This window comes from Engystomops pustulosus, chromosome 7 (assembly GCF_040894005.1).
Source record: "Engystomops pustulosus chromosome 7, aEngPut4.maternal, whole genome shotgun sequence".
NCBI lineage: Eukaryota > Metazoa > Chordata > Amphibia > Anura > Leptodactylidae > Engystomops > Engystomops pustulosus.
The window spans coordinates 166,361,039-166,382,929 of record NC_092417.1 but is presented as its reverse complement, the minus strand read 5'-3'; the positions used below and the strand labels follow the sequence as shown (position 1 = coordinate 166,382,929).

At 44.4% G+C, this 21,891-nt stretch overlaps 1 long non-coding RNA gene across 2 annotated transcripts in view; it reads left to right on the top strand.

Moving 5' to 3' along the window:
* Nucleotides 1-63: 63 nt before the first annotated feature.
* LOC140071267 (uncharacterized) overlaps nucleotides 64-21,891 on the top strand; it is a 36,428-nt gene continuing 14,600 nt past the window's right edge. Inside the window, exons 1-2 of one of the 2 annotated variants that reach the window (XR_011849102.1) lie at nucleotides 64-379; nucleotides 4,905-5,095. This is a non-coding gene — a long non-coding RNA (uncharacterized lncRNA). Of the gene's footprint in view, nucleotides 380-4,901; nucleotides 5,096-21,891 lie in introns of both variants that reach the window. The other variant, XR_011849101.1, reaches the window with a different exon arrangement.

Here is a 21,891-nt window from a genome sequence, read left to right as displayed (position 1 = left end):
GGGGTCCTATCAAGCTGAGGCGCGGAAGGGGAGGGGAGGGGCCGCCGCGGGCGCGCGCGCGCTCGCTCGCTCGCCTCTGTGACGTCGAGAGAGGAAAAGCGGCCGGCGAGCGGAGGGAGAGAGAGAAGGGGGTGTGATTGGAGCAACTGAATTTACTCCGTTAAACACGTTCACTAAGTGCACCGGAAGATTCCCCGCTATGGAAAACCCTTAATCGCTGAGGAAACATAAGGGCACAGAGTGAAGGGCAAAGAAATAGGAGCGATTGAAAGAGCGCACTACTTGACGTTGTCGGTGCGGCGAATTTATTTCACTTTGCCTAAGGAACGGGGTGTGATGCGGCTCTCCCATTGCCTAGGGAAAAAAACCCGGATGTAAAGTGAGTGAAAAAGTAAAGTAAAGAGAAGTGAAGAGAGAAGAGAGGACAATGGAGGGGGAGAAAATCCTCACAGGATAGACACTAGGGAGAAAGAAAACCACAAGAGAAATGAAAAAAAAAAAAAAAATCTGGGTTTTATATGGAATTTGCCAATTATTACCATCGCGCACGCGCACGCACCTAAAAACGTAGAAAATCATATAGAAATAATGTCAAGTTTTATATGGAAGTTTATTATTTGGTTGATTATCAAAAAAATCCATCCGGCGTTTTACATGAAAATGCTGTGTTATAAGGATTATGACTAATTTGTACATATATTAAAAATGATTTTTTTAAAAAAATCTGATGACACCAGGGATGACCTTAATCTCTGCTGCCTGAGGCGAGCTATAGGACGGGGCACCCTCAACCCCATCCAGAACTAATATATTTAGTTATTTTTTAGTACCACATACAGTATACTCGAGTATAGGCCGAGGTACCTAATTTTTACACAAAAACCTATTGACTTGAGTATAAGCCTAGGGTGGGAAATGCATTGGTCACAGACTCCAGTCAGTATAAAGCCGACAAGCCCATATCCCCCAGTATATAGCCAGCCCCTGTAGTATATAGCCTGCCAGCCCCTGTAGTATATAGCCAGCGAGCCCTTTTAGTATATAGCCTGCCACCTGGTATATAGCCTGCCAGCCCCTGCCCTCCCAGTATATAACCTGCCAGCCCCTGTAGTGTATAGCCAGCCCCTGCCCTCCCAGTATATAACCTGCCAGCCCCTGTAGTATATAGCTTGCCCCCGGTATATAGTCAGCCAGCCCCTGTAGTATATAGCCTGCCACCCGGTATATAGCCTGCCAGCCCCTGCCCTCCCAGTATATAACCTGCCAGCCCTGTAGTATATAGCCAGCCCCTGCCCTCCCAGTATATAACCAGCCAGCCCCTGTAGTATATAGCCTGCCAGCCCCTTCCCTCCCAGTATACAGCCTGCCCAGCCCCTGTAGTATATAGCCTGCCAGCCCCTGTAGTATATAGCCAGCCAGCCCCTGTAGTATATAGCCTGCCAGCCCCTGTAGTATATAGCCTGCCCCCCGGTATATAGCCTGCCAGCCCCTGCCCTCCCAGTATATAGCCTGCCAGCCCCTATCCCGCAGTATATAGCTTTCCATCCCCTGTAGTATATAGCCTGCCCAGCCCCTGTAGTATATAGCCTGCCAGCCCCTGTAGTATATAGCCTGCCCCCCGGTATATAGCCTGCCAGCCCCTGCCCTCCCAGTATATAGCCTGCCAGCCCCTATCCCGCAGTATATAGCTTTCCATCCCCTGTAGTATATAGCCTGCCCAGCCCCTGTAGTATATAGCCTGCCAGCCCCTGTAGTATATAGCCTGCCCCCCCCCCGAAATATAGCCTGCCAGCCCCTGTAGTATATAGCCTGCCCCCCGGTATATACCCTGCCAGCCCCTGTAGTATATAGCCTGCCAGCCCCTGTAGTATATAGCCTGCCCCCCGGTATATAGCCTGCCAGCCCCTGCCCCCCGGTATATAGCCTGCCAGCCCCTGCCCTCCCAGTATATAGCCTGCCAGCCCCTATCCCGCAGTATATAGCTTTCCATCCCCTGTAGTATATAGCCTGCCCAGCCCCTGTAGTATATAGCCTGCCAGCCCCTGTAGTATATAGCCTCCCCCCCCCCCCCGAAATATAGCCTGCCGGCCCCCCGGTATATAGCCTGCCAGCCCCTGTAGTATATAGCCTGCCCCCCGGTATATAGCCTGCCAGCCCCTGCCCTCCCAGTATATAGCCTGCCAGTCCCCCCCCCCCCCCCGTCGGCATCGCGAGGGGACCCGTAGAGGAGCCGTAGCATCGGACGCAAGAAGAGAACTCGCGGGGGGGGGGCGTCAGAAAGGTGAGTACAGTGTTAATTTTTTTTATAGACTCGAGTCGAGTTAGGTTTTTTCACCACAATTTTTGTGCTGAAAAACTCGACTTAAACTCGGGTATATATGGTAAGTGGTTTCTCCAACGTATCTCACACCCGTGCTGATATTGGGTGTGAAGGGACATTATTTTTAGGTTGTCAGGTGACTGCGCTCCTGATGCTGCCCATCTTGGGGCAGGTTGTGCTGCCTGAGACAAGAGACGGTGCACCCCTCATGGACGGGGAGGGTTTTATCATACGCTGGCGCCCCACCATGTTTCTGGCTCACTGATCCATTTAGATTCTGAAGGAAACCCAATGTTGACAACAAAACCCTAGTGAACATCATTTTCCCCAAAACGGATCAATGACACACAGACTATTTTTGTGGACTTACCCCTCAGAAATGGATCACACATTGTTCAGTTTTCTGATTTTTTTTAAAAATCACATGGGTTCAAAGTGCAGTTTCAGACCACCATTATCCTAATCTCTGGGGGTCCCAGTATTCGGTGCACCAAAAATCAGTGTAAAAACTAAAAAAAGGGATTACCAAAACAAAGATATTGCCTTATTCCTCGGATAGACCATCCATATCACGACATTAAACTATCCCTATTTTTAAAGACCACCAAAGCTGCATTCACTTGGCTGTTGGGGGACGTATAGACGTCATATATATACGCCCCCCATAGGCTAGGAGCGGTAAGTTGCAGCACATGTGCGGGACCATACCGCTCCATAGCCGGGAAAAAGATACATGTCCTATCTTTCCCCGTAATACGGCGCCGTGCACCATATATGCGCTCACCCCCTCCTCTCCCGGGCGCCGACGTGTGGCCCCCTTGCTACAGTACGGTGGGCACATCGTCGTGTGAATGTAACCTAATGGTGATTTGTCAACACCACTAAGGTGACTATCGTAACCAGGGATTGGCTGCTGTGGTCACCTGACTGTCTCTGGATGTTATTGCTAAAGGCAGTATACAGAGACCAGTGGGAAACATTAGAGGATTAAAGTTTTACTTTAAAACTTTTAGTATTGGTGGTTGGACAACCCTTTTAATTTTTTGGAAGGTTGAGGGTCCTCAACGTTGGACTGCCACCATTCAGAGTGTCATGACATGTACTGGCTGTGATATAAGAAGATGGGAATGCTCCTTTAAAGGGGTTGTATACACAGGATAGGACAGTGACGGTGAACCTTTTAGAGTCCAAGTGCCCAAACGACACCCAAAAACCCACTTATTTATCACAAAGTGCTGACGAGGCAATTGAATCAGCTACTTATTGCACACTGCTCTGCGACAGCTTTCAGTTGTATTGGTGTCTTGAGGAAACCAATATGGATTATCATTGTAGCTTCTATATAAGGGCCCCATGAATAGGAAGAATCATAGGGCAGTAGCACCATTGATGATCCGGTCTGTCCACACCACCTTGATCCATCTGCAGTCCGAGGAAGTGATGCTTTAAATAGCGCTGAACGTGGCACATACTGAGCTACCCAGGACAGACGGAGGAGGTCCTTATTGTCTTTCAACCTCTGCGTTAGGGGAAAAGATGTGGGTGCCCACAGAAATGACTTTGAGTGCCACCTCTGGAACCTGTCTCATGGGTTTGCCACCACTGGGATAAGCTGATCTCTGAGGGTTCGACTGCTCGGACCCCCGGCAGGCGGTCGAACAGGGTCCCGTTCTCACTAATGGGTGAATATTGTAGGAGTGTTGGAAATTGGGGGCCCTCTCTGCTAGTCATTATTGTGGGGCTCCCTCTGAGGGTTCCGAAATCATTGACAATAATGTGACACAATGGGGGTCATTTACTAAGGGCCCGATTCACGTTTTCCCGACGTGTTACCAGAATATTTCCGATTTGCGCTGATTTCCCCTGTATTGCCCCGGGATTTTGGCGCACGCGATCGGATTGTGGCGCATCGGCGCTGGCATGCACGCGACGGAAATCGGGGGGCCTGACCGAACGAAAACCCGACGGATTCGGAAAAACCGCCGCATTTAAAACAAAAAATGTGTCGCGAAAATTACACTTACCTTCACCAGGAATAGGCCGGTGAATTTCAGGGCATTCCAGCGCGCCTCCGGGGAACTTCAGCGCAGCAGCGCCACCTGGTGGACGACAGAGGAACTACCTTAGTGAATCCCGGCCGGACCCGAATCCACCGCAGAGAACGCGCCGCTGGATCGCGAACGGAGCGGGTAAGTAAATCTGCCCCAATGGTTTTGAGTTGAGCAGCACTATGAGGACATCCAGGTCGCATGTAAAGGTCCCCATGCCTGTAATATACACTTATACACAATGTACAAAATGTATGAAATCAAAATGAACTTTTATTCAAAAAATAAAACACAGTTAAAGTAACAAAGCGGAAAAACTGATTAGTTTTTTTCTTTAACCATTGAAATGTATTAGAAATATGTGCGCTGATGGTAATGTGTATAAGAGCTTATTTTATGTGCAACATATTGTATTTCCTGGTGTCATTATTCAACATTCCATGGAAGCTGGAAAAAATGTCCAAAACCGTTGAAAAAACACATTTGCACCATTTTCCTGTGCGCTCTGTTTTTATGGATTTTTATTTCTTTAGCAGCATAGCGAAAGTAGAAAAGCCCAGTGTAGAAAGTGGACATTTGTGACTAGTTTCTTCCGTGGTCGGAATTGCTGTGGATTGTCCACGAACGACAATGGAGAATTGGGAGATCCCCGTAGACATTAGATTATCAGCTGATCCTATAGAAATCAGTAGATTTGGCTAACACGCATCTACAGTATCTCACAAAGGTGAGTAGACCTCTCACATTTTTGGAAATATTTTATGATTTTATCATGTGACATCTCCTATTCCACTCCTCTATCATGGAACTGGTGAATGTTGGAGACCCTGAACTCCTCCACCTTCCATGTGAAGATGCCCTGAAGATGATCCATAGGGTTTAGGTCTGGAGACATGGTTTGCCAGTCCAGCACCTTTACCCTCAGTTTCTTTAGTGAGGCATTGGTTGTCTTAGTGGTGTTTGTGTTCATCATCATGTTGGTTGCTGCCCTACTGGAGGTTGGGATCATGTTCTTCTTCATTGTATCACAGTATATATTGACATTCATGGTTCTCTCATTGAACTTGCAGCCGCAAACCATGAACCTACCACCACCAAGCTTGAAGGACACACTTGTCTTCGTCCTGCTCACCTGGTTACAGTCCCCGCACATGCATGACACCTTCTGAACCCAATAAGTTTATCCTTGTCTCATCTTGCCATAGCACATGGTTCCAGTATTCCTTAATATTTGCCTGTCCTCAGTTTGTACCTCATCTATAGAAGAGGCTTCCCTCTAGGACAACATCCATGCAGAGCAATGTCATGTGATGTTCCACGTATAGTCAGAGCACTGACAGACTGACCCAAACCCTTGTAACCTTATAGCCTAGGTCAGTGATGGCGAACCTTTTAGAGACCAGGTGCCCAAACTACAACCAAAACACACTTATTTATTGCAAAGTGCCAGCACGGCAATTTAAGGAGTAATTTATTGCTACAACATATAATCATATTGGACTCTTGAGGACAACAAAACTGTTGAAAGAAGGGCAAATTTTGACTAATGTTGTAGCATCTCGCTATGGTCCACCTGTACAGGAAAAAAATGTGGGGCCTAGAGTAGCTCCATAGATAATCCTCCCTTTTCCACATGGTCTTCCCCTTCCTGCAGTCCCAAAAAATCACGAATGTGTTTCTTTAAAATAGCACTGAGAGCATCATTTCTTGAGTCTCCTGGGACTGCAGGATGTTTCTTTGAGTTCTATGTTGAGTTCTATGTTGAGTTCTATGTTGAGTTCTATGTTGATGCCTTGGGTGCCCAAAAAGAGGGCTCCGAGTGCCACCTCTGGCACCCGTGCCATAGGTTCGCCATCACTGGCCTAGGTCTTCTTTGTTTTGTTAAAACTGTGTGTACAGGTTTAAAGTAAATAAAACGTTAATGCATTGTTAACTCAATGTTAACACCTTGTAAATGCAACGTACGAATGCAGCTTCATAGAGTTCCTAAAACAAGGTGCCATGTTGAACTTCCAGGGACCAGTGCAAGAGTGATAACACCCTGCTTCCCATTCACACCTGCCACCTTCTTACACTGACTGACTGGGGAGGGAAAATGGCAAATTTGGCACAATTTACCCATTTTCACAGAGGTCGCGTTCACATGTTGTGCATAAACGTAGTACACTGCTCAAAAACATATGGGAACACTCAAATGACACATCCGAGATTTGAAAGAATTAAAAATTCTCATTGAATACTTTGTTCTGTACAACGTTGAATGTGCTGACAACAAAAATCACAAAAAAAATCATCAATGGAAATCAGATTTATTAACCAATGGAGGCCTGGATTTGGAGTCCCCCCCAAAATTAAAGTCGTAAAACACACTACAGGCTGATAAAACTTTGATGTAATGTCCGTAAAACAAGACAAAGTGAGGCTCAGTATTGTTTGTGGCCTCCACGTGCCTGTATGACCTCCCTACAATGCTCCGGCATGCTCCTGATGAGGTTACGGATGGTCTACTAAGGGATCTCCTCCCAGACTTGGACTACTCCATCAACTCCTGGACAGTCTGTGGTGCACGTGACGTTGGTGGATGGAACGAGACATGATGTCCCAGATGTGCTCAATCATTTTCAGGTCTGGGGAAGGAGAGGCCAGTCCATGGCTTCAATGCCTTCATCCTGCAGGAACTGCTGACACACTCCAGCCACATGAGGTATAGCATTGTCCTGCATTAGGAGGAACCCAGGGACAACCACACCAGCATATGGTCTCACAAGGGTCTGAGGGATCTCATCTCAGTACCTAATGGCAGTCAGGCTACCTCTGACGGGCACATGGAGGGGTGTGCAGACCCCACAGCATTACTGATCCACTGCCAAAACCGGTCATGCTGAAGGATGTTGCATGGAGTGGTCTCCATGGCGTCTCCAGACTCTGTCACGTCTGTCACATGTGCTCCGTGTGAACCTGCTTTCATCTGTGAAGAGCACAGGACGCCAGTGGTGAATTTGCCAATCCTGGTGTTCTCTGGCAAATACCAAGCGTCCTGCACAGTATTGGGCTGTGAGCACAACCCGAATCTGTGGAGGTCAGGGCCCTCTGGACACTATGCTGACAGACACAGCAAACCTTCTGGCCACAGCTCGCATTGCCGTGCCATCCTGGATGAGCTGCACTACCTGAGCCACTTGTGTCAGTTGTCAAGGCGTTGTAAGGAGGTCATACAGGCATGTGGAGGCCACAAACAATACTGACCCTTGTGAGACCATGGTGCAGTTGGCTCTGGGTTCCTCCTAATGCAGGACAATGCTAGACCTCATGTGGCTGGAGTGTGTCAGCAGTTTCTGCAGGATGAAGGCATTGAAGTTATGGACTGGCCGCTCCTTCCCCAGACCTGAAAATGATTGAGCACATCTGGGACATCATGTCTCGCTCCATCCACCTACAGACTGTCCAGGAGTTGATGGAGTAGTCCAAGTCTGGGAGGAGATCCCTTAGTAGACAATCCGTAACCTCATCAGGAGAATGCCAGAGCGTTGTAGGGAGGTCATACAGGCACATGGAGGCCACACACAAGACTGTGTCTCATAAGGAGCTGCCGAGGCCTTGTAGAGAGGTCATACAGGCACGTGGAGGCCACACACAATACTAAGCTTCATCAGGATCATGCCGAGACGTTGTAGGGAGGTCATACAGGCACGTGGAGGCCACACACAATACTAAGCTTCATCAGGATCATGCCGAGACGTTGTAGGGAGGTCATACAGGCACGTGGAGGACACACACAATACTGAGTCTCATTTTGTCTTGTTTTGCGGACATTACATTAAAGTTGGATCAAAAAATTTTAAATTTTGGGGTGACTCCAAATCCAGGTCTCAGTTGGCTAATCAATTTAATTTCCATTGATGATTTTTTTGTGATTTTGTTGTCAGCACATTGAACTTTGTACAGAACAAAGTATTCAATGAGAATATTTCATTCATTCAGGTTGTGTCATTTGAGCGCTCTCATTATTTTTTGAGCAGTGTATTTACGTCTAAACATGTGAATGAGGCCTTAGTGTCCTACTCACTTTTGTTGAGGTGAACAATCAGGGCCGCCAGGGGAATAGTGGAACTCCAGTTACGGACCTGCCTATGAGAGGGCCCCCGAAGTCCCAGTGTTCTACTCCCTCTTTCCTGATCACTACTACAGACGTGGGATCCGATGGGGAAAAACTTGGGTCCTGGACCAGATTGCACTTCTTAGTTTAGCAGCGGAATATGGGAGCTTTCAGCTATCGGCTCTACACGCTGCACGCTGTGAGATGGAGAGGCCTATGGCGCAGGTGGACACATCCTCACTGGTCACTTACACCGCAGCTCATGCATGCTCAGGAGGAAGACAGCGGGAAGAGAAGAAGGAATAAGGTGAGTAGTTTTTTTTTTACTATTGGGGAGAGGGGGTGGTTATATTTAACAAGGAGGCCCTATGACTTAGCTAGTATGTGGGGGGCCCTGTGACTTGGCTACTATGGGGGACCCTGTGACTTGGCTGCTATGAGGGGGAGAACATGTGACATGACTACTATGGGTCACTGTGACTGGCCACTATTGAGGGCACTGTGACTATATTGACTACTGTCAGGCCATTTTGACTACAATGGCAACTGTGGGGACGCTGTTATTATATTCGATAATGTGTGGGGTTCATGACTATATTTACATCTTTGGAGACACTGTGCTCCAGTGTCTACTGTGGGGGCACTTTTACTATATTGACTACAGTGGGGGCACTGGCACTATATTACATACTGTGGTGGCACTATTACAACTACTTTGGGGGGGCTCCATTAATATATTGGCTACTGTGGGGACATTATTACTATATTGGCTTCTATAGGGATGCTAATATTATACTGGCTACTGTGGGGACATTATTACTATATTGGCTACTGTGGGGACATTATTACTATATTGGCTTCTGTGGGGATGCCATTATTATACTGGCTACTGTGGGGACATTATTAGTATATTGGCTACTGTGGGGACATTATTACTATATTGGCTACTGTGGGGTACTTTTACTATATTGGCTACTGTTGGAACACTGGTACTATATTGGCTGTGGGGAAATTATTACTATATTGGCTACTGCTTGAGCACTGGCACTATATTGGCTATTGTGGTGACATTATTACTATATTGGCTTCTGTAGGGATGCTATTATTATACTGGCTACTGTGGGGACATTATTACTATATTGGCTTCTATGGGGATGCTATTATACTGGCTACTGTGGGGACATTATTACTATATTGGCTTCTATGGGGATGCTATTATACTGGCTACTGTGGGGACATTATTACTATATTGGCTACTGTGGGGACATTATTACTATATTGGCTACTGTGGGGACATTATTACTATATTGGCTACTGTGGGGTACTTTTACTATATTGGCTACTGTGGGGACATTATTACTATATTGGCTACTGTGGGGTACTTTTACTATATTGGCTACTGTGGGGACATTATTACTATATTGGCTACTGTGGGGTACTTTTACTATACTGGCTACTGTTGGAGCACTGGTACTATATTGGCTATTGTGGGGACATTATTACTATATTGGTTACTGTGGGGCACTGTTGCTTTATTTGCTACTGTGGGGGCCAGGTAGAAGAAGAAAAGAGGACATCCTCTGATCAAAAGCATTACCTCTATCACCAGAATTTACAGTAAGCGCTGGTATTACCCATGAGCTCACAATTCTGCAGCATGTTCTCCAAAGAGTGGGAGCTACATTGGGACAGTCTTATACTGCACCTGATTTATCCTTCAGTATCAGACACTGTGATACATTTGGTGCAGGGTGTCTGTCTCACTCCTCATGCTTTCTGGTTCTGTGTCTTGGTTTTTATAAAGTCGTCTTGGTTTTAGTAACATATGTATATAGTAACGCTGGTTCTGGTACCATATCTATGTAGCTAGCTTGATTTTTGTGCCGTATCTCTGCAGTAATCTTGGTTCTAGACCTGTATATATGTAGTCATTTTTGTTCTGGCCCTGTATCTGTATCTAGACCTTGGTTCCAGTACTGTTTATAGGTAGTAATCTTGGTTCTGGTCCTATATCTATGCAGTAATATTGGTTTTGAAACAGTCCCCATTTAATACATTTAGTTACGTTATAGTTTCTGTACAACAAATTTTGTTATACTATTTTTATGCACTAACCGTCAGATCATAAAAATTCTAGACCATTGGGAAGACCACAATCCCTTTACAGCTCTGAGCCCATGATAGCCCAGGACCGGATCATGAGGTGAGCTCCCTACCACGCTACCACTTTGCCCTGGGCCCTCCCCAAGTGTGGGCAATTGAATTGCCCAGTATACGGGCTCCGGCTCCCCGTCTACAATAGGTTCCCTGCTCTGCCATAGATTGTGCAGCGCTCAGCTTGTAGGAGTCCTGGTGCAGGCGGCGCAGTGATGTCACGAAAGATGAGGAGTTCGCTACGTACTGGGGGATTGGGAGAAGGTGAGTACAATTTTATTATTGTACATGAGACTGTATATATTCTCAGGAGAAGGAGGCTGTATATAGATGTATTACTGGGGGGTGTATATAGATTTATTTCTCAGGAGGAGGAGGCTGTATATAGATGTATTACTGGGGGGGTGTATATAGATTTATTTTTCAGGAGGAGGAGGCTGTATATAGATGTATTACTGGGGGGGTGTATATAGATTTATTTCTCAGAAGGAGGAGGCTGTATATAGATGTATTACTGGGGGGTGTATATAGATTTATTTCTCAGGAGGAGGAGGCTGTATATAGATGTATTACTGGGGGGTGTATATAGATTTATTTCTCAGGAAGAGGTGGCTGTATATAGATGTATTACTGGGGGGGTGTATATAGACTTATTTCTCAGGAGGAGGAGGCTGTATATAGATGTATTACTGGGGGGTGTATATAGATTTATTTCTCAGGAGGAGGAGGCTGTATATAGATGTATTACTGGGGGGGTGTATATAGATTTATTTCTCAGGAGGAGGAGGCTGTATATAGATGTATTAGGGGGGGGGGTGTATATAGATTTATTTCTCAGGAGGAGGAGGCTGTATATAGATGTATTACTGGGGGGGTGTATATAGATTTATTTCTCAGGAGGAGGAGGCTGTATATAGATGTATTACTGGGGGGGAGTGTATATAGATTTATTTCTCAGGAGGAGGAGGCTGTATATAGATGTATTACTGGGGGGATGTATATAGATTTATTTCTCAGGAGGAGGAGGCTGTGTATATATATATATATATATATATATATATATTTATTTATTTATTTATTTCTCGGGAGGAGGAGGTTGTATATAGATGTATTACTGGGGGGGGGGGTGTATATAGATTTATTTCTCAGGAGGAGGAGGCTGTATATAGATGTATTACTGGGGGGGGTGTATATAGATTTATTTCTCAGGAGGAGGAGGCTGTATATAGATGTATTACTGGGGGGTGTATATAGATTTATTTCTCAGGAGGAGGAGGCTGTATATAGATGTATTACTGGGGGGGGGGTGTATATAGATTTATTTCTCAGGAGGAGGAGGCTGTATATAGATGTATTACTGGGGGGTGTATATAGATTTATTTCTCAGGAGGAGGAGGCTGTATATAGATGTATTACTGGGGGGGTGTATATAGATTTATTTTTCAGGAGGAGGAGGCTGTATATAGATGTATTACTGGGGGGTGTATATAGATTTATTTCTCAGGAGGAGGCTGTATATAGATGTATTACTGGGGGGGTGTATATAGATTTATTTCTCAGGAGGAGGAGGCTGTATATAGATGTATTACTGGGGGGTGTATATAGATTTATTTCTCAGGAGGAGGAGGCTGTATATAGATGTATTACTGGGGGGGGTGTATATAGATTTATTTCTCAGGAGGAGGAGGCTGTATATAGATGTATTACTGGGGGGTGTATATAGATTTATTTTTCAGGAGGAGGAGGCTGTATATAGATGTATTACTGGGGGTGTATATAGATTTATTTCTCAGGAGGAGGCTGTATATAGATGTATTACTGGGGGGGTGTATATAGATTTATTTCTCAGGAGGAGGAGGGTGTGTATATATATTTATTTATTTATTTCTCAGGAGGAGGAGGCTGTATATAGATGTATTACTGGGGGGTGTATATAGATTTATTTCTCAGGAGGAGGAGGGTGTGTATATATATTTATTTATTTATTTCTCAGGAGGAGGAGGCTGTATATAGATGTATTACTGGGGGGGTGTATATAGATTTATTTACCATTTACCAGTCGAGGGCTCTGATGAATGACTACTTTACATTGTACGAGTCTCACGTTGCTTTGTCCCATGATAAGAGATGATACAATATTTGTGAGGGGTGCACTGACTCCTGTGATCTCCTGTATGTCACATGTTACTCCCAGCTTTAGGCATCTGGAGATCCAGCACCCGGCTCCTCGGACACAACTTGGGAGAATATGAATGAAAATGCCTATAAATACTGTATAAATCAGTTTTTCAATCAAAAAAATTTACTTACCTGTCCCGTTGACGCCGCCGATCCAGAATGTCTGACGAGGATTCGGAGCTGCCGCTATTTCCTGCATGTGTCGCTTCCCCAGTGAGGTCCGCCGGAGTTCACTTTCTTCTTCCCGGTGCTTGTGAGAGCGCGTCTTGTGACACAATTTGGTTTTTAAATTCCGCGGTTTGTCCAAATCAGTCGAGTTGTCCGACGTCCACGCCCCCCCGATTTGTATCGCATGCAAGCCCGACGGACCCTTAGTAAATGACCCCCATTGCGCCCGGAGGCAGATCTTTATAAAAAACTTGCAAGGAATTTTTGGAGAGATTTAATGAGACCATCATATTTATTTCTTAAAGGGATCCTCTGCATCTAGGCAACGCTTATCCGAAATATGGAGGAACGTGTAAAGTATCAGCAAAATGAGTTTTCTTGTAGACCCTTTTGGGTTCTTGTTAACACAAAGCAATAAACAACTAATTCTTAAAATATACACAAGCCATAGATTTCCCCCATGTATGACCATAACCAAGGAATGCAAAGGTTTTAGAGGAAGTTCCCGTAAAGGTTTGATTTATTGTATATGAAGGGTTAAACCGTGATCTTATACATCACCAGATTGTAGACTACATAAGTGTACGTGTATCTGAGCCTTAGGACTTCACTAAGCCCAACTCAGGGAATGAAGTCACAGAATTTAATGTCAATATTGAGACATCACTGGATATTATCCCTGTACTGTGACATCACTGTGTGTATTATCCTGTACTGTGACATCACTGTGTGTATTATCCCTGTACTGTGACATCACTGGTTGTATTTTCCCTGTACTGTGACATCACTGTGTGTATTATCCTGTACTGTGACATCACTGTGTGTATTATCCCTGTACTGTGACATCACTGTGTGTATTATCCCTGTACTGTGACATCACTGTGTGTATTATCCCTGTACTGTGACATCACTGTATGTATTATCCCTGTACTGTGACATCACTGTATGTATTATCCCTGTACTGTGACATCACTGTGTGTATTATCTCTGTACTGTGACATCACTGTGTGTATTATCCCTGTACTGTGACATCACTGTGTGTATTATCCCTGTACTGTGACATCACTGTGTGTATTATCCCTGTACTGTGACATCACTGTGTGTATTATCTCTATACTGTGACATCACTGTGTGTATTATCCCTGTACTGTGATATCACTGTGTGTATTATCTCTGTACTAGGACATCACTGTGTGTATTATCCCTGTACTGGGACATCACTGTGTATATTATCCCTGTACTGTGACATCACTGTGTGTATTATCCTGTACCGTGACATCACAGTGTGTATTATCCCTATACTGTGACATCACTGTGTGTATTATCCCTGTACTGTGACACCACTGTGTGTATTATCCCTGTACTGTGACATCACTGTGTATATTATCCCTGTACTGTGACATCACAGTGTGTATTATCCTGTACCGTGACATCACTGTGTGTATTATCCCTGTACTGTGACATCACTGTGTATATTATCCCTGTACTGTGACATCACTGTGTGTATTATCTCTGTACTGTGACATCATTGTGTGTATTATCCCTGTACTGTGACATCACTGTGTGTATTATCTCTATACTGTGACATCACTGTGTGTATTATCTCTGTACTGTGACATCACTGTGTGTATTATCTCTGTACTGTGATATCACTGTGTGTATTATCCCTGTACTGTGACATCACTGTGTGTATTATCCTGTACCGTGACATCACAGTGTGTATTATCCCTATACTGTGACATCACTGTGTGTATTATCCCTGTACTGTGACACCACTGTGTGTATTATCCCTGTACTGTGACATCACTGTGTATATTATCCCTGTACTGTGACATCACAGTGTGTATTATCCTGTACCGTGACATCACTGTGTGTATTATCCCTGTACTGTGACATCACTGTGTATATTATCCCTGTACTGTGACATCATTGTGTGTATTATCCCTGTACTGTGACATCACTGTGTGTATTATCTCTATACTGTGACATCACTGTGTGTATTATCTCTGTACTGTGACATCACTGTGTGTATTGTCTTTGTACTGTGACATCACTGTGTGTATCTCTGTACTGTGACATCACTATGTGTATTATCCCTGTACTGTGACATCACTGTGTGTATTATCCCTGTACTGTGACATCACTGTGTGTATTATCTCTGTGCTGTTACATCACTGTGTGTATTATCACTGTACTGTGACATCACTGTGTGTATTTTCCATGTACTGTGACATCACTGTGTGTATTATCCCGTACTGTGATATCACTGTGTGTATTATCCCTGTACTGTGACATCACTGTGTGTATTATCCCTATACCGTGACATCACTGTGTGTATTATCCCTGTACTGTGACATCACTGTGTGTATTATCCCTGTACTGTGATATCACTGTGTGTATTGTCTTTGTACTGTGACATCACTGTGTGTACTATCACTGTGTGTATTTTCTTTGTACTGTGATATCACTGTGTGTATTATCTCTGTGCTGTGACATCACTGTCTGTATTATCACTGTACTGTGACATCACTGTGTGTATTATCACTGTACTGTGACATCACTGTGTATTATCCTGTACTGTGATATCACTGTGTGTTTTATCCCTGTACTGTGACATCACTGTGTGTATTATCCCTGTACTGTGACATCACTGTGTATATTATCCCTGTACTGTGACATCACTGTGTATTATCCCCTGTACTGTGACATCACTGTGTGTATTATCCCCTGTACTGTGACATCACTGTGTGTATTATCCTGTACTATGACATCACTGTGTGTATTATCCCTGTACTGTGACATCACTGTGTGTATTATCCCCTGTACTGTGACATCACTGTGTGTATTATCCTGTACTATGACATCACTGTGTGTATTATCCCTGTACTGTGACATCACTGTGTGTATTATCCCTGTACTGTGACATCACTGTGTGTATTATCCCTGTCCTGGGACATCACTGTGTGTATTATCCCTGTACTGTGACATCACTGTGTGTATTATCCCTGTACTGTGACATCACTGTGTGTATTATCCCTGTACTGTGATATCACTGTGTGTATTATCTCTGTACTGGGACATCACTGTGTGTATTATCCCTGTACTGTGACATCACTGTGTGTATTATCCCTGTACTGTGACATCACTGTGTGTATTATCCCTGTACTGTGACATCACTGTGTGTAATATCTCTGTACTGTGACATCACTGTGTGTATTATCCATGTACTGGGACATCACTGTGTGTATTATCCCTGTACTGGGACATCACTGTGTGTATTATCCCTGTACTGTGACATCACTGTGTATATTATCTCTGTACTGTGACATCACTGTGTGTATTATCTCTGTACTGTGACATCACTGTGTGTATATTTCCTGTACTGTGACATCACTGTGTGTATTATCCCTGTACTGTGACATCACTGTGTGTATTATTCCTGTACTGTGACATCACTGTGTGTATTATCTCTGTACTTGGACATCACTGTGTGTATTATCCCTGTACTGGGACATCACTGTGTGTATTATCCCTGTACTGGGACATCACTGTGAGTATTATCCCTGTACTGTGACATCACTGTGTGTATTATCCCTATACTGTGACATCACTGTGTGTATTATCCCTGTACTGTGACATCACTGTGTGTATTATCCTGTACTGTGACATCACTGTGTGTATTATCCCTGTACTGTGACATCACTGGTTGTATTTTCCCTGTACTGTGACATCACTGTGTGTATTATCTCTGTACTGTGACATCCCTGTGTATATTATCCCTGTACTGTGACATCACTGTGTATATTATCCCTGTACTGTGACATCACTGTGTATATTATCCCTGTACTGTGACATCACTGTGTATATTATCCCTGTACTGTGACATCACTGTTACACACGCAGACTCTACTTTTTTTTGTCCTTGGGTCAGTCCAATTATAGGTATGGCAAAATTATAGTTCTACTACCTTGAAAAAATGTTAATAAAAAAATAATTACTTTCAAAATACTTTAAAAAAAATCCTTTTTTAATCCTTCTTTCTACAGAGCTTTGAAGTTTTTTGTTTTTTTTTAACAAGACGGGCTGAGAGCCAAGATCACACCATAAATCATAGTAAGCAAGTTAGTACATACTTACCACACTAGAACCAAGCTCTGTGCATAAATACTGCACCAGAAAGGAGATCAGTAGAAAAAATACAGCACCAGAACCCAGCTCAGTACATAAATACAGCACCCAGCTTACTACTTAAAAATGGTACCAGAACCCATCTTAGTACATACAAAGTAGCTACAATTTAAGCTCATTGTATAACTATTGAGTACTGAGTGCAAAATGTTTAGCTCATGGGTAACACATGGTAATACATCCAGAAATTCACAGATGATGGGGCAGATTTACTTACCCGGTCCATTCGCGATCCAGCGGCGCGTTCTCTGCGCTGGATTCGGGTCCGGCCGGGATTCATTAAGGTAGTTCCTCCGCCGTCCACCAGGTGGCGCTGCTGCGCTGAAAAGCATCGGAACGCATTGGAGTTCACCGGCCTATTCCTAGTGAAGGTAAGTGCAAGCTCCGCGACAGATTTCTTTTGTTAAATGCGGTGGTTTTTCCGAAATCCGTCGGGTTTTCGCTCGGCCACGCCCCCCGATTTCCGTCATGTGCATGCCGGCGCCGATGTGCCACAATCCGATCGCGTGCGCCAAAATCCCGGGGCAATACAGGGGAAATCGGCGCAAATCGGAAATATTCGGGTAACACGTCGGGAAACCGCGAATCGGGCCCTTAGTAAATGACCCCCGATGTCTTTGATTGGAGGATTTCTCTTTCATTTTCTTCTTCCAGTAACCTATATTCATAGTACCTGCTTCCAGTAGACAATAGTAACACCACCTGCCCCCACAGCCAATTGTCATAATGCCTGCCCCCATTGTAGCCAGTAGTCACAGCGCCTGCCCCACAGTAGCCAATAGTCACAGTGACTGCCCCCCAGTAGCCAATATTCAAAGTGCCTGCCCCACAGTAGCAAATAGTCACAGCACCTGCCCCACAGTAGCCAATAGTCACAGTGACTGCCGCACAGTAGCCAATAATTACAAAACCTGCCCCTAGTAGCCAATAGGCACAGCCTATACTGGATTGCACCCCTCAGGAAGAGGGGAAGGAGGGCAAGACTATACTCATAAGAAAATAGGAAAAAAATATAAATCTTTATTGATACAATGCTTACAATCAAACATGCATAATTTAATAAATCTCGCCTATGAAACAAATGTGGAACATATTTATTAAATTTTTATTCTGATCCAATGTGTCTACATGGTGATATCAATATCATACATCAAAAAAACAGTGAGGCGGATCTTTAGGCTCAGCTCACTGTAAAGAGTCGGCTCTACTGGCACCTGAACGGCTCACTATGTAATTACATAGGGATAGGTTTTCAGGCGTCCAGCCACACATGCCCACTCCACTTTTAACTCAAAATTTTGGAGTTTTATAGGGGGTGTGGCCCATAAATAAGGGGTGGAGTTATTTGAATTGGGATGGGGCTGAGTGAGCCATTGACTCTCAGCCAAGAGCCGACTCCTGTAGTGCTCCCTATTATAGCCGGGTTTGTTCGCTTACGGCCCATTATTAGTACAAAGCAGAACTATAGCATCGGGGTAACTGAACATATTTAAAAGAAATCTATCAAAATCCATCATGACAAACCAGGGACACTTACTCCTAGATCCAGGCACCGTGACTGTGCTCATCATATAAGTCTATTACCACAGTCCCGGTGCCTGGATCTATGAGTAATGTCCCTGGTTTATCAGAATGGAACCCCCTTACACACAATGGATGCTCCTATGCCCATAGATAGAGACCTGTAGCTTGTACTAAACTTGCAGATATTTGGTGACTTTCCCAGCACCTGCCTCCACACACTGGCAGCTGTCAGTATAGAGACTGGGCGCCCTCTAGTGGACATTTTAGGCTAAAGCAGTTTATGGTGCATTTTAATTACTGTTTGAAGGAATCCTTCATATTTTGACATCTTACAAGTCTTCTCATGAAACTGAAGTAGGAAGCAACATATTGTCCAAAACATCAACATGTTCTGTCCATCAATACTAGACGTATAGCTTGCCGCATATGCTAATGCAAGTGTATGAGTAGCGTCACCCTCCTCCATGTGAGGCGTCTCAGCCATTCAGAAAACTGAGCAGGAGGTTACACATTTTCCTTGAGCTGGATAGAAAAGAATCAGATGTGATCTCCTCTCTTAGACCTGTGACTGATGGGGCCCCTGGGTCACCGTTGGGGCTAGTTTAGCTTTTACAGGCCATTGAATGGATGAAAAGAACAATCCCTTCTTCAGTATCCCCTGGGGTAGGGGCTCATTTTAAGATCTACCCCAAAATTTGCTAAGACAGACACAAAATTTCAGAAAATTGTTCCAGGAAGGGGCTCCAGGCTCCATAGCTGTTAACTGAGCCTGGAGCCCCTCAGGCTCATTTGCATACAGTCTGATGATTATGTTTTTCATCATTTACTTTATTAATAGACAAAACGTTCCTGCTCAGACAAAAGTATACAGTATACATGAGGAAAAATGTACAGTCAGGACAATGTATAACGGGGATAACAGCGCGCATCACGTAGATTCAATGTGAATGCGGAATTGAAGGATCCACCCTCGAGCCTCGGCCGCCTTCCAACCTGTTTTATATTTTAAGAGGATAGAGCAATAGAAGAGCCCAGTGACCCCTAGGGGGCCTCCAAAAATCACCTTCCACAGGAATATAGAAGGAATAAAAAAGAAAAGGAAACGGGGGTGGGGGAGAATAGAGCGGTAGAGAGAGGGAAGGAGAGGAAAGAGAAGAAAGGAGGGGGTGTCCAGACCAGGGGGGGGGGGGGTTTGTTGGATGGAGAGGTAACTGGGAATTAATAATAATAATCTTTATTTATAATTATATTCCTTATTATAAAGATTACTGTGACCTCCTTCTAAAATCTACTTTTACAGTTATGCTAATGACTAAAACTCTGTGGGTGTTACCGGAGCCCCTCCGTTCTGGTCTTCCCCTGCTCTTGTAACTCCACCCCCACCCTCTGCTTGCTGTAGTCCTACACAATGTGGGAGCAAAGTTCTTTTATTTTGATGGTAGATTTCCGGACATCCCCTTCCAGTGTTTAACATTCCCAGGCTTCGGAAAACCCTGAAAGATTGTCAACATCTTCTGTACGACTGATAAGACGACTGGGTTTGTTTGCAGTGTAACGTTGTGATGTAATGACTCTCACTCAAGAGATCTGGTCAGCTGTGTCTGGCTTGATGGCAATAGATGATGTTTAGGGGCACAATGGACCAGATGTATCACTGTTCTGCACTTAAGTGTAGTTGTTGCACCTTAATTGTGGCGCATTGTTGCACCAGAATTATCACAAGCTACAACCATCTGTGATGAGTTGAGTTCCTGCCTCTACTGGAGGGGATCCCCCGGTGCTGATCTTCTGCTGCCCCCCTGTAATTCTGACCAGTATCCTCCTCAGACACCAGTCTGGTCATCCTGCTACACGGGGACACTTCTCTGTCCTGTCTGCAGCTCCCACACACTTCTCTTCTATCCTGACACACGGGGACACTTCTCCATCTTTTCTGCAGCCCCCACACACTTCTCTTCTATCCTGCCACACAGGGACACTTCTCCGTCTTTTCTGCAGCCCCCACACACTTCTCTTCTATCCTGCCACACAGGGACACTTCTCCGTCTTTTCTGCAGCTCCCACACACTTCTCTTCTATCCTGCTACACGGGGACACTTCTCTGTCCTGTCTGCAGCTCTGAATTTCGCTGAATTCCATCTTGCTAACAAGTTGAACAGAAGGTCACTAAGGCGTCGTTACATAGAGATCTATGGAGAGGGGAGAAGGAAGAAGCTGAGTCCAGCTAAGAGAGGACGGAAAATCAAACATTTTTACATCAAATTTCCCAAAAGTGTCTAAAAATTAATAAAGGATATGGACATTCTTATACTTAAAGGAAACCAACCATGAGGAATCTGCTATCAGAAGTAGATGTGATGGTAGATTCCTCCTGCTGCTTCTGCCCTAATCTGTAATTTAATAATCCTGGAACCTATTCTAACTTGTTAAAAAACAAAACAAAAAAATAGTAATATGTAAATTAGCTGCAGAGGCTATTGGGGCGTATATTAGGCTGGCCGGGCACTGGTAGCTAAGGCTAGTCCACGCCCCAGTAGCCTCTGTAGTTAAAAGAAACCAACCATTCACTTTTATGCATTGTGAATCAAACATACTTTGAGACTGCTGTAGCTACACTGATGCAGAAACATATCTTGTTTAATCACTGAATTGAATGGTTTTGCTGCAAAAAACATTATAAAATGATGATAATTAAGCTCTGTTGCTCCTGTGACTGCCCCGGCGCTCTCCTCTTACCCTAATTATGTGCTGCTCCATAGAATGATGTCATCACAGTGTTGTCCTTGACAGGCATAAGTAATAAATTGCTGCACCATCACCCAGCTGCTGTGTATGAGTCACCCAGCTCAGTTTGATTAGTCCTGTCTGGACAGTTCAGGAAGCTCCGTGTAATATGCTTAAGCATGGTAAGCAGGCGGCACCCAGCTTTCCCATTTTTATAATTGCTTTTTGAGCAAAACCACTCGGTTCAGGGACTAAATAAGATATTTTTCTGCATTAGTGTAACTACAGCATTCTCAAGGTACGTTTGCATCACAATGCATTAAATCAAACGGTAGATTTCCTTTCATTTACATATTACTAAAATAAAGTTTTTAAAGGGGTTATCCGGCTGATAAAAATTACCGAGAGCCGGGCTGGTGTGAGCTAGTTAAACATAATAAACATCTACTTACCTTGTCCGGCGCTGCCGATGTCCCACACCACGGTCCGT